At 41.0% G+C, this 13,267-nt stretch overlaps 1 pseudogene; it reads right to left on the reverse strand.

Annotated features, from left to right (window-relative positions):
* Positions 1 to 7,893, reverse strand: part of LOC145121848 (calcium-dependent protein kinase 32-like) — a 32,332-nt pseudogene extending 24,439 nt beyond the window's left edge.
* Positions 7,894 to 13,267: the final 5,374 nt, after the last annotated feature.

Here is a 13,267-nt window from a genome sequence, read left to right on the forward strand (position 1 = left end):
TACCCGTTCGGCTAACGACCCTCCACCAATCAAGGAAGCGGTGGGTGAGAGTGGACACCCATTAAACGACCATTTTATAGGCCATAACCTTATACCCCCCTTATAGATCGGCTTCGTGAATGAGGCGTACTAACGGTAAGACTAGCATTTAAGTTGTACATAAATAATAATTATTCTTATAATATTATAATAGTATAGGGTGAATTTTAAACTTATAAAATTCTAGGGTTTGGAATTTAATAATTTCAAATTAAACTTTTAATTAAAAAAATTCAAATTCCAAAACTTGAGGGCAAGTTTTGAACTTTTCAAAACACATAGGATCAAATAGCAAATAATTTAAATTGAACATTTAATTTAATGATTATCTAAATTTGACCTATTCCATTTTATTCACAAGATAATTCATCAAATAATTCAAATAATCAAATTTTATCATATAAGGAATTTATTATTCAATTAATCGGTAATTATCTTTTGTTTTGGTAAGGATAATCACATAATAATAATAAAATTCGGATTTTATTAGTTAAAAACAGTTTTGGTAATTATCCTTCAGCAAAACAGCAAGAAATCCCGAGTTTCCCTCTGTCTGACTCCCCGACTCGCCGAGTCACTAACTGGACTTGCCGAGTCGGTCCGACTCGCCGAGTCAGGTCGGGCAGAGGGCAGAAAAACAATTTTCAGCAAGATGAACATACAAGACATCAATACAATAGAAACCAATCAAGGCTCTGATACCACTGATGGGTTTTATACAAAAGAACATCCTATATGCTCATGCAAACCCTAAAGCTTGGATCTAGGTTTCTCTGTTGTACATGCAATTCATCCAAGACTTATGAACCCTATATCTAGCATACATATTTCAAAACTATCATATAAGATCAGATCTAGATGATTACCTATTCAATAATGGCTTGAATCTTCTTCTCTTGGAGCTTAGAGTCACAAATGTCACTCCTCTAATGGCTTACAAACATCACAAGTAAGAGGATGATATTGGAGAGAGGGGAGGAGGCACAACTTTAGCTATGAACTCTTCTAGGGTTTCCAGTGGCCGAAAACTGATGTCCTAGGGGTCTATTTATACTTGTGCTGCTAGGGTTTCAGTCAAAACCCAAATGGACAGCTTAGGCCTTATGCAGTCCAAGGAACCTTCTGGAATGAGGCCTCCTTGGCCGAAATTAAGATGGACACATCCTTAATTTCGTCCATGCCTAATCCATAAGGCTTCTCATCCCAATATTCAACCATCACACAATTGACAGTTTTAGTCCCCTTTATTTAATTAATGTCTTTTAGCCACATAATTAATTCTTAATTAATTCTTGTCTAATATTAATTAAATTATATGATTTATCTTTTAATATATTATTCATATAATATATTAATAAACCATAATAACCTCTCTCTTCATAAATCATCTTATCAAGTTGCTTTGGTGAAGGCAACCCAAAAGAACCATGCACAACCAGGTCAAGTACATACCAAATATAGTTACGGGCTTAGACACCAATCCAACATAAAACTTTTAAAAGCACAAAGCAAGCAACATTCGAGCATTGAGTACACATAATCAAGCATATTCTAATCAGGCCATCATACTGACTAATCTGTACTAGAATGCCGTTCATAAAGCTGATACACATATAACAGGCACATAAGGCATCCTTCCTAGATCCTTAGTCCTGATCTAGCATGCAGTTCTCATAAAGATGATAAGCATATCATAACATAAACTTGTATGGGTAGTTTGGGGTTACTTACTTGAGCTCGGCTGATTACATGCACCACACCCTTTCCACTTTTTCAAAATTCTTTTTGCTTTTTCTAAAACTCTTTTCTTTTCTCAAAATCCTTTTATAAAAAAGGTTTTTCTTTTGAAAATTTCTATACCAATTCCTTAGTTTGAGTTCAGACGCACCCGAGAGTGTGCCCGAATCCCTCAAACCAAGGCTCTGATACCAACTTGTAACATCCCAAAAATACGGTCTAAATATTTTTGTTTTTAATTCATTATTAAAACCATAAATATCATCATCAAGTAAACATCACAAACCATGTATCTCAAAAACATCATAACAATTGTCAAACTATCAAAATATCGTATCAAATATCAGAGTAAATATCCCAGGCGAAAAGCTGTGGTGTGTGTCATGCAGTCATCCCGAGCTCTTCTCTTTGCTACCAGAAGTACCTGAAACCAAAAACTGAAAACTGTAAGCACGAAGCTTAGTGAGTCTCCCCAAACTACCACATACCATACACATATACATGCTACTAGGAGATATGGGCCCCACCCACACTCATGGAGATACGGGTCCCGCCCACACTCCACTAATTGGGAGATACGGGCCCCCCTCACACTCCACTAATTGGGAGATACGGGCCCCGTCCACACTCCGCTGGCTATGAGATACGGGCCCCGCCCACACTCGGATACTATAAGATATGGGCCTCGCCCACACTCAGCTACTAACATGCATACAAGTATCACTCCGACAACAAGTACATCTACAACTATCAAGCAATCATATATATCTATACTCAAATAATGCTATGAGATACGGGCCCCGCCCACACTCGGCTAACTAAGAGATACGGGCCCCGCCCCCACTCAGCTACAAGTCATACACATAACATATACGAGTCGGCCTTGGTGCCTTTGACCCGTTCTAGTAGAGGAGAACTCACCTCTCAAGCTAGTTGCTGATATCTCAAGTGAGGAAATCTTCGATGGCTGCTCCAACGACTCCCAGACTATAATTCACAAGGAACACTTAGTCAAAAACTGAGAATCCTTTGAATGGAAAAATGACCATTTTTTCTTCTGATCTAATTTGGACCATAACCTAGGCCAAACTCTTCTAACTTTTCTAAGCCCACTGATGGCCCATTAAAGGCCCACTAATGGCCCAATTTTCTAAATTGGGCCCAATTCCTCAAATGGGCCTTTCCTTAAACCCAAACATATCCCTGGTCCATTATCTAATTTCTGATGGCCCATTTCGGCCCAATAACTGCTAAGCCCAAAGATTAGCCAAACCGAGGCCCAAAAGTTGTAAGCCCAAAATCTGAGAGTACGCTGAGCATACTTCTCTGTACGCTACGCGTACTTCTTGCATGGCTTGTACGTTGCGCGTACTGGCGTGTACGCCCAACGTACTACTATTTTAAGCCATCTTCTTCAAAACTGCTTAATGCCTTAGGACACTAAGTCCAATTTACACATCTGAGTCTAATAACACGTCTTAGCCCATAAAGTCGACTACTTGGTGGATTGCAACCCACCAAGTGATCCCAAACTTAGAATATAGTAATTAACTTCATCTAAATGGCTAGGTCTAATGCATGGTTACAAATAGGCCCTAGATATTGAAACTTTACTGCTTATGGGACATATTTAGCTCTAAGGGTGGCAACCCTAAGCCTAAATACAAAGTTGCACCATAAAAATCCATTCTTTGGGCCTAAAAAGGTCTAAAGCTCCATAAGCCTAGATCTAAGTATTTATGAGGAAAGTTGGAAGCTTTATACCTACTATTAGTGCCAAAAGGTGAGGTAATCCCAGATCCTTGAGCTCAATATACTCAAGTCCTTCTTCTCCAACTTCTTTTCTCTTCTTCCAAGCTCTACTTCACCAAAACAAGCTTCAAAAGGCCAAACACACACAAGAATGGAGTGAGAGAGGTTTCTAGGGTTTCTGAGGATGAGGGGCTATAAGGAGGCTAGGGTTTGAGCCATAATGTGGTATTTGTATGGCTTAAGCCCTAAAATTAGGGTTTGGAATCTGCTCACGTACGCTGCGTGTACTCCTTGGTACGTTGCGCGTACGTGCATGCGTCCCCCGCATCCAATGCTCCTCTACGCCCCACGTACAACAAGGCTACGCCCAACTTACGTCTTATGGGCGACCCAAATCTCCGGCCCACTCACTAGTGGTCCACTCAAATAGTCCTTCTATTAACACTTAGCCCAACAATTACAATAAAAAATATTAAATAATTATTACCTCAATTGACGGTCGTTACAAGTTGTTACAAATTTGGAAGTCATCTCTGTAAAAAGAAGAAGTAAAACCCTAAAAGATAAGTGCTAGTAGATGCTAAACATTACCACTGATAGAACATTCCATTTCACATTTAAGACTTAAGACCAAGAAATTAAATGAGGTTGATATTTTTGTCTCTTAAATTACATCCGTTTCATTGTTTTTTTATGCACAAAAAATCAATTAAAACCTAAAACATAAAAGAAACAAGCAAGATTAAAATACAAATGATCAATTACCCTTGAAAAAGTGAAATTAGATTATTTTTTTCTCTTGAATTACATCCGATTCATTGCTTTTGTATGCACAAAACATCAATTAAAAACTAAAACGTAGAAGAAAATAAGCAAAAGTAACATACATATTATCATTTACCTTTGAAAAAGTGAAATTAGGGTTCGAACCTGAAGAAAAACACAATGATTCAAGTATCCACCCACAACTAATAACAACCATCAATGCCCAACTAATAACAACCATCAACGCCTCTCTGCAAGTTGGATAACATAGTCAGAAAAATCGAACATCGGATGGCGTTCGATTGTGATCGAGACTTCTAGAACTTTATTGGAAGATGCTGTGAAAGAATCTTAATATATTGTTGGTCTTAAAGAGATGAAACATTTACAAATGCAATGCAAAAAGGGTAATGAGAAACCTAGAAAAATCCTAAATCCAAAACCCAAATAAATTGAACTATTGAAAGACCATCACCGGATGCAGCTTTGCAAACATAATGTTAATAGATATCTAGTTACCAAAGTAATTATGGATGAAATCTCGAAGAAATTAATAGAGAAAATAGAATTATATAAAGCAAAAGTACCGAGGATATTTCCAGTCTATATAAGTTGCATCCAATACTCTTCTTCGAGAGTCAACGATGTCGACTCGGAACAACGGTCAACAGGTGTTAATGGTAATGTAGCAAAACCCGACATAGCCCTTCGGTGTATTTTCCGACCTACATAAGATGAAATGCACATGTATGACACAAAGTGGATCCGATGTTTAAGCATAAATGTATTCAGTAAAATAGTTGTAAAGAAAAAAATTAAATAAGGACAAATTTGTAAAAAGTTTGGACTTGTGAGAAAACCTTATTTCCTATACCTTTTCTATTAAGTCTTTTTTTCTACATTAATTAAAAAGGATACACCCATATAGAACTTGTTGGACTAAGGTGACTAAGGTCGTAACTAAATTGATATAATGTTAATAAATAAAAGTAAAGTCCTTTTTGGGTTGCCCTCATAACCAAGAAATTGCTTAGATTGATTGTACTAGAGAGATAAATATTTTATTAATATATTATATGATTGATATATTAATTATAAATAGTTATAATTAATTTAGAATTAATTAGAGTTAAGTTGGAATTGATTATGGGTTAATTAGCTTTAATTAAAAGTTGAAGGACTAAAGTTGTAATTATTCAAAAGTTGAGCAGAGGATATGTTCTAGAACCTTCCTCCTATGGACGGTTTTTAGGAGACCCTTTAGGGTTTCTAGAAACCTCCATTTAGATAATTAAGGAACTAGATAACTTCAGCATTTGAGATCATATTATTTTATGTTCAAATTAAGGTTTCTAGGTGTTTCCTAATCAACTATAGATAGAGTCTTATACCTGATAATTTTCGGTTGACCCATTCCTCTATACCAGATCTGAAAACTGATCATCTCTCCCCTTTCTACAAATCTTTCTAGGGTTCTTATGTTATGGGTATGAACTATTAGAGGCTCATTGTAACGTCCCAAAATTCAAGGCCAAAAATTTCATTTTTAATTAGGTTACTACATAAAACCAAAGTGTGAATAATCAGAATATAATATTATGAAACCATATCAGAGTATAATCCCAAGGATCTCGTGTGCGGAAAATATAGTGTGATGCGCTGCGACCAAGCCGACTCCTTTCCTTTGAAACAAGTACCTGAAACCAAAACTGTAAACCGTAAGCACGAAGCTTAGTGAGTTCCCCCATCATACCACATACCACATAACACCATCGGTATCTCTCAACCGGTAACTACCATCGGTATATTTCAACCGGTAACCGGGGACTATTTCACCCGTACCACTATCACATAATAATATGTCATAAACATACTGATCACGTACTAACATCATAAACATGTTGATCACATACTAACATATCATAAACATGCTGATCACATACTAACATATCATAAACAGACAAATAAGCATTGCATGGGTTCTGTATACCCCTTCGTATCTTTCAACCGGTAACTGTCATCGGTATCTTTCAACCGGTATCTGCCATCGGTATCTTCCAACCGGTATCCGTCATCGGTATCTTTCAACCGGTAACCGGGGACTATTTTACCACTATCATATAATAACATGATATAATCATACAGTCCGACATATCTGGGGTACTAACCTACCCTTCGATCCTAACAGCCGAGTCAAGGAAGAACTATTCCCTGCTACTACCACTGACACACATAGCATATCACATAAGCATATCTCATAAGCATATCACATAAGCATACCAAGATAATTATCACAAAGACAATTATCTACCAACTACCCCTGTTGGTGGGCCGGCATTGTGGCCTTAGACCCACCCCTACTGGAAGGTAACTCACCTCGCACCGCTGAAGTCCCGTAGACTCAACCCCACACTGTTGAAGTCCCGCAGACTCAACCCCAGCTGCTGGAGGACAGATTCCCGATCTGTCAATATCAAAACATCACCCAATTAATAATTGGGTTCCACTACATAACCATAAGTACATGCTTTGGGTAATTACTACATTACCCCTAGCTTGGCTTATTCAAGCCCAATGCCCAATCCATAGGCCCAAAGTCCATTAAGAATCAAAACCCAACACATGGCCCTATTTTCCAAATTGGGCCTAGGCCTACACATGGTCTTATTCTAAGACCCAACCTCATATAATCATTAAGGCCCAAACTATGGCCCATCTATGGCCCAATTTTCTAAATTGGGCCCAACTCCTCATATGGGCCTTACCCTAAAGCCCAACTAATTACTCTAGTCCATTTGATTATTCTTGGATGGCCCAATAATAATCCAATCATCCAGACCCAATAGAAAGCCCAACTCAAGGTCCAAGTGAAATTAGGGTTTCACATAAAATGATGATTAGGGTTAAGTTTTCTCACTTAACCCATTAAGGACTTAATCCATTAAGTCCAATACTACTTAGATTAATTTTTTGCCAATGATTGTTATTTAATATCTCCAGTTATTAAATAATTTCTGTGTGTCCCGATTAATTCCCCAAATTAGGGTTTTATAGGCATTAGGGTTTTCCAAACCCTAATTAGGGTTTCCAACCCAACTCCTAGCCCATTTATCAACTTGTTGGGCTTTTAGGTCGATTAGGGCTTTATTGGGCCTCTTAAGCCCACCAGGATATTATTAAGCACACTAGGGTTTTATTTAAGCCCATTAGGCTACATTGAGCCCATTAGGGTTTCAATCACCCCAGACGAATCAAACTCACAAGGCAAGCACACCACCACCCGACACGGCGGCCGGTGGCGGCAGCCACCACCCTAAGGTGGTGGTTTTCAATTTCTTTTCATTATACCATTCTTGTTACAATTTACAACGCAAAATCCGATATCACACACACACACACACTAATATAGACACACCCGCAGCCACCCTAGCAGTGGCCGGCGGTGACACATGGTGGCAGCCACCACCTCACGGTGGTGGTGATGCCTTGCACCTAGGATTCCGGCCAAACACACACTAAGGAAATAAACACACACACAAAATTAACCCATACATCAGCATACACAACCGCTATGGCGGTCCTTGAGGTGGCAGCCACCATGGCCGACAGCCATGGTGGTTCTTCCTTGGGTTTTTCCGGCAGCAACAACACATAGCGACGGACATGGCGATGGAATAAATAGAAAAAGAAGAAGGATAGTAGCGATTAGAAACAGCTACAACAGCCGTGGTGGTCGCGAACGACAGCGGCAACGACGGAAGGCAGAAGAAGAAGAAGAAAGGTGGAGCGGAGTGGCGGAGATCGTCGGTTTTGGCTTAGTCAACGACTGCGCAAGGCAGCAGCAGCGGCGACTCGGTGGTTCACGCTACCGGTTCTTGCTCCCGACATTGGTGGTCGGAGGTAGCAGCGGCGCCGGCGATTGAAGAGGTGAATGGTGACGGCTGGAGGGAGGTATAAGGTGGGAGGGTGACGGCTGCATAAGAATGGTCGATAGGGTTAGGGTTTTGAACCCTTAAATACCCGCTCCATCTATATGTTTGCTATATTGACAATAACAGTCCCTCCCTTCACATTTTCTTTCAAAGCAAGGCCAATATTTACCATTCAAACCCTGAATCCATAAATATCTTTCATAAAAAGTACGAGTTTACTAAACAGCCCCTATCTTCTAAAATATTTACGAAACTAATCCAGAATTTACAAAACCGCCCCTTGCTTGACAAATTCTTTTCAACTAAGGTCCAGAATTTACCCTTCAGCCCTCATCTTCTAAATTTGTGACAATTAGCCCCGCGAGACCATCCTTTGATATATAATTAATTATTTTAGGGCTACTATTCGTTCATTATTTTATTTATTTATTTAATAAATAAGCAGGTGTTACAACTCTCCCCCACTTAAATTAGATTTCGTCGTCGAAATCATTCCTTACCATTCCTTACTCGCCCAACCACTCTAGCAGCATGCTCACCAGCCCGGGCATGCCCTAGCCTTCCCAGGGTAGCCATGACCCATCCTCGTAAAGCCCTAAAATCCGCAGGTGAATGAATTCCTCACCACAAGATCACATCCACTTCGTCTGAATTCTGCTGCCTTGAGATAGTCTGATTCCCTGACAGACCACTCATACTGAATCATTATTGTTGAATCCAGTCCGTTCATCCCACAACTGACTATTCAACTTCTGATCACTCGTGGTTCCCACTATAGAACAAGGTCACATACCCAATTATCCTTGCATATCACTTATACTTGGCCTAGGCTCAACTAATCCCGCTGTGAGTGACTTGTCACTTCCCAATCAACCAGCTTTTCCGTCCGTATTTGTAACCCAAAACACAAATACTAATACTGCCCAAACGCTGAAATTGCTCGAACACTGAACTGCCTAAAGCAGTAAGCTGCTACATAACTGTTTCCCAAAATCTGTCGAGACCTTCCTGGTCTCAACTCATCCATCAGTCATCTGAAATATCGAGTTTCTGCCCGGCTGCGGAGCCAAAGGACTCCCACTTAGTCGTCTCGCACGACTTCTGAACGTGATCCTTCTCTGAAACTAGTTGCGACTAGTTATCATGCCACTGTGGCTCTAACAACCTCCTGATCTAACTGATCGGGTCCATACGTCAAATCCTGTCATCATCAAATCCAAGGCTGAAAGTAATTGCTACCTGACCAATGGTAGCCTTATCTCACACGTCCTTAAGCAGTCCGTTGCTTCTCTGACCTTATATATGTAGTGACGTTCCTAACGTCTTATCACCGGCTTAACCAGATCTAACTCCTCTGGGGAAATCCATAATCCAATCAGTGAATTTCCATATCCTCACCGTTGCACCCGAACTGGCAGGTACTCCTGTTCTTCCCGCGTCCTAACAACGTGCTCATGCTATTACCAACCTAGTGAATGATGTGGCTACACCCACAGTCTTACATCACTCTCCCTACTATCTGACTGCTGGTGAATGCTACGGCTACCCCCGTAGTGTTACAACACTTTCCATACTAACTGAGTGCTAGTGAATGCTACGGCTACCCCCGTAGTCTTACAACACTTTCCATACTAACTGACTACTAGTGAATGCTACGGCTACCCCCGTAGTCTTACAACACTTTCCATACTGGTCGAACACGTACTCGACCTAACACACAACTGAACTCGAGTCGTAACCGGAAGTCTAACCTGGTTCCCGGAACCTGCTATCACGTGACCTCACTATATCAGTACCGCACCCAAGCCTGTGATCAAAGCGTCACAGCAACCACGAAATCATCTACACCCCCCGGCAGGGTGCGAATCGGTGCCTCACACAACCACTCTCTGAGAGTCTCGAAGGCTGCCTGCTACTCAGGTCCCCAGCGAAAGGCCACCGATTTCTTGGTCGGTCGGGTCAAAGGGAACCTCAATCTCGGAGAAGTCTCGAATAAATCTCCGGTAATAACCCGCTAGACCCCGGAAACTCCGAATATCGGATGGAGACCTCAGAATCTCCCACTGCATCACAACCTTTATCTTGGCCGGATCGACTAGAATACCCTTCTGGTTGACAAGGTGCCCAAGAGATTGCACCCCGTGCAACCCGAACTCACATTTGGAGGACTTTATAAAAAGTCTCTCCCCCACTTAGATTCGACTAAGTCTTCACTATACGTGAGAAATGAAGGATTCCCAATCCTTCTAACTTCCTAATAGTCCACTGACGATAACCTGTACTTACCAGTGCTAGCGATCCCTCACCAATCAAACCTTAAGATCGCCCATCCTTTGAAATCTTGAAGAGTACTCTTGAAATCTGGTCCAATCCGAAACCTTAATCTACCTGTCATGTTGACCATTAGAGGTCTAAATTCTCACTCTGGCTGACGAATCCTCGTCCTCAGTTTCGATCTTGCAGCACTACTGAACTCTAACTGATTACAACCCATGCGAAAGTACATTCCTCTTGAATATCCTCATTCAACACTCACAATTCTGAAGCGATACTGATTCCCAATATCCACCTTGAAGTGGCATAAGATGACATTCCCGTGAACATCTAACGAAATCCTGGTCTTGATGACAGGAACCAACTATAGAATCCTCCTTCCCAAAAGATTCTAAGGGTCCACAGACCTTGGGTTCCAAACGAACCCCTAACTTTCTTGCGACAATTCTGGCCCAAAAGGCCCCGAGACAACTACCGAGAGCTTCTAAGGTCATACCTTAGCTGAACGAAAGACCTCCAAGGTTCGTTCCCATAACTCTATAAGTAATCTCCGATGAGATGAACTTCTGTGATTGCGCATTGCCTGGACCAGGCCATGATCCTGAGCCAGAACCAGAATCTGTTTCTCACTCTTGGATGCTTAACAGCATATTGAACTGACACTCCAAGGATTCGAATATACCCAAGAATCCTTACCACCTTCTGCTGGCATAACCAACCCTGCCACACCTGTAACAGCCTAAACCTTGGAGCAACAAACTCCCTTGTGCACTCTACCGTACGTGCTACACTGACTCCGACCCTGCTGGCCCTTTCTCCTGATGATCAGAAATCATGGGTCTCTTCCCGGGACCCTTTATTATATGCACCTAGCACGAACCTCTCTTCTCAAAGTGCTCCAGATCGATCTCGCATCTGCAACCTCGTGGAACTCATACCCTTCAGGGTCTACCACCCTGCCACGCTCACTAACTCACTTGCCAATGGCTAAGCTGCAACAACGGGAACATCCTCTGTCCCCAAACCGGGTCACAAACTTCCCCTGAAGCTTCTCAGATTCTCCAAGACTCTCACTGAATCGAGTATGGATCCTGTGCTTTCAGTAGTACGGGCCTAATACTACCTTCCACACCTATCCATACTTTCCTCAGCAATCCTCCTGAATCCTCCAAGTCACTTCCTCAAACTGGTACCCTGAATGCTCGCTAACAACGCAACCGAACCCACTAAAGCACTTTCTAGGCTTTCCTAGGTTCCGTACTCACCCAGTCCTCAGCTGCTGAAAGATTCCCAGTAATGTCAACTAGCTACCTCATAAATATAGCCACTCGTGATTTAGCATATTCACTTAGTAGCTAGCTCACATTACCAAGAGTCCCTCGAAGCACAAAGCAAGCAGCATTCAGACAATGGGAAATCTAACCATAACATTCCAATCAAATCAGTTTAACCTCCTATCAGGAATCTATACTAGCATGTAACTCCAAAGGCTCATACAATCAGACATAACCTAAACAGGCTATCCTATCACTGACTGATCAGTACTATCATGTAATTCAGCAAGCACATACAGCAGGCACATAAGGCATCTTCCTAGATCCTTAGCCCTAGTCTAGCATGCAGTTCTCATAATCATATCATATCATAACACAACATGTATGGGTATCTTGGGGAAAACTTACTTGAGCTCGGCTGATTGCATGCATCACACACCTTGTTCTTTTCAAAGTTCTTTTATCCATCCAAATTCTTTTCAAACTCTTTTTATAAAAAAATGATTTTCTTTTGACAATTTTCATACCAAGTCCTTAGTTTGAGTTCATACACACCCGAGAGTGTGCCCCAATCCCTCAAACCAAGGCTCTGATACCAACTTATAACGTCCCAAAATTCAAGGCCAAAAATTTCATTTTTAATTAGGTTATTACATAAAACCAAAGTGTGAATAATCAGAATATAATATTATGAAACCATATCAGAGTATAATCCCAAGGATCTCGTGTGCGGAAAACATAGTGTGATGCGCTGCGACCAAGCCGGCTCCTTTCCTTTGAAACAAGTACCTGAAACCAAAACTGTAAACCGTAAGCACGAAGCTTAGTGAGTTCCCCCATCATACCACATACCACATAACACCATCAGTATCTCTCAACCGGTAACTACCATCGGTATCTTTCAACCGGTAACCGGGGACTATTTCACCCCTACCACTATCACATAATAATATGTCATAAACATACTGATCACGTACTAACATCATAAACATGTTGATCACATACTAACATATCATAAGCATGCTGATCACAGACTAACATATCATAAATAGACAAATAAGCATTGCATGGGTTCTGTATACCCCTTTGGTATCTTTCAACCGGTAACTGCCATCGGTATCTTTCAACCGGTATCTGCCATCGGTATCTTTCAACCGGTAACCGGGGACTATTTCACCCCTACCACTATCATATAATAACATGATATAATCATACAGTCCGACATATATGGGGTACTAACCTACCCTTCGATCCTAACGACCAAGTCAAGGAAGAACTATTCCCTGCTACTACCACTCACACACATAGCATATCACATAAGCATATCTCATAAACATATCACATAAGCATACCAAGATAATTACCACAAAGACAATTATCTACCAACTACCCCTGTTGGTGGGCCGACATTGTGGCCTTAGACCCACCCCTACTGGAAGGTAACTCACCTCGCACCGTTGAAGTCCCGTAGACTCAACCCCACACTGTTGAAGT

This window comes from Lactuca virosa, chromosome 6 (genome assembly GCF_052849685.1).
Source record: "Lactuca virosa cultivar CGN04683 chromosome 6, Lactuca_virosa_CGN04683_v6, whole genome shotgun sequence".
Classification (NCBI taxonomy): domain Eukaryota; kingdom Viridiplantae; phylum Streptophyta; class Magnoliopsida; order Asterales; family Asteraceae; genus Lactuca; species Lactuca virosa.